Genomic DNA, 1,178 nt, shown 5'->3' with positions numbered 1-1,178 from the left:
TCTCTATCTACCATTAAGAACTACTAATTTTCAATTATCGTTTTGATAAAATTATTTGGACTATTTTACTCATTTGGCATATGTTTTAGGATATAATTAACAATTCTTAAGCATGTGATCATGTCAAATAGGGTTACCTAAAAAATACAGTTGATTGGATCAAGTCGAATACTGCACATCACAAGGAAAGTGATCGAGAGATATATATCATTTCAGGCAGCAGCAGACCAATCAATTCAAACTTGGAAAACTTATAATATCACTCCAAAATGGGTTTCATTTTATTAAATTACATATCTAAATTTATTTAGACTCTCTTCGGTATGATTTATATTTCTATTTATCTTGCTTATTATTATTATTATTATTATTATTATTATTTTTGAGTGTTTCATATGATTTATGGTCCTTATCTATTTTTTTTGAATGTTTCTATTTATCTTGATTATTTCTATTTTTTGAGTGTCTCAGGTTGGCTCCTCTTGAGAGTGGTTATTCCAGCAGAATAAGTACATTAACTCCTTGGAAGTAAAAGGGTTTTTGGTACTGATGGTGTGTAAGGTTCATCAGAAGCTTCACTCTACGGTGGCGGAGTTCCATCGTCGGAATTGAAGCTTGGTGGACCTGTTGATTACTCGACCAATTATAGAGGAAAAAGAAGCTTGGTGGATCAGTTGATTACTTGGCCATACCTGAAAATTGATCAAGGCCGGGAAACAAGCAGGGAAAGCCGTGCCCTGTGTCTAGTGCCCACAGAGTTTTGAATGAATGTGAGAATGAAATGTTAAGACTTGGAATCTTATGATGGTCAGAAGTTTCAGGTTTTGAGAAAACATTTTATGGATAACAATGACCAAACATATTTTTAATTATGCCATCTATTATACAAATAAAAACCAAACAATTACATTTTAAAGTTGAGAATTTATTGTCACAAATGATTTTTCAAAAATAGCTAATAAATACAAATACCCAAAGAGAGCCTTAACTAAAGGATAAAAGAATCCTACCGGTCTGATGCAGGAAAAGTCAGATGAGAGCAGGAGGAGGAGCATCTTCAGTGCACTCGGGGGGCAATATGATCATTTTGCGCTTCCCTACGCAAGATCGGAATGGTTTTTTTTTTTCACTAAATTAGCTAAAATAAAGATGAGATTATAAGAACTAAGGGTGTCAAT

Source organism: Macadamia integrifolia, chromosome 2, assembly GCF_013358625.1.
Source record: "Macadamia integrifolia cultivar HAES 741 chromosome 2, SCU_Mint_v3, whole genome shotgun sequence".
NCBI classification, from domain to species: domain Eukaryota; kingdom Viridiplantae; phylum Streptophyta; class Magnoliopsida; order Proteales; family Proteaceae; genus Macadamia; species Macadamia integrifolia.
Note: the sequence above shows the minus strand (reverse complement) of the source record.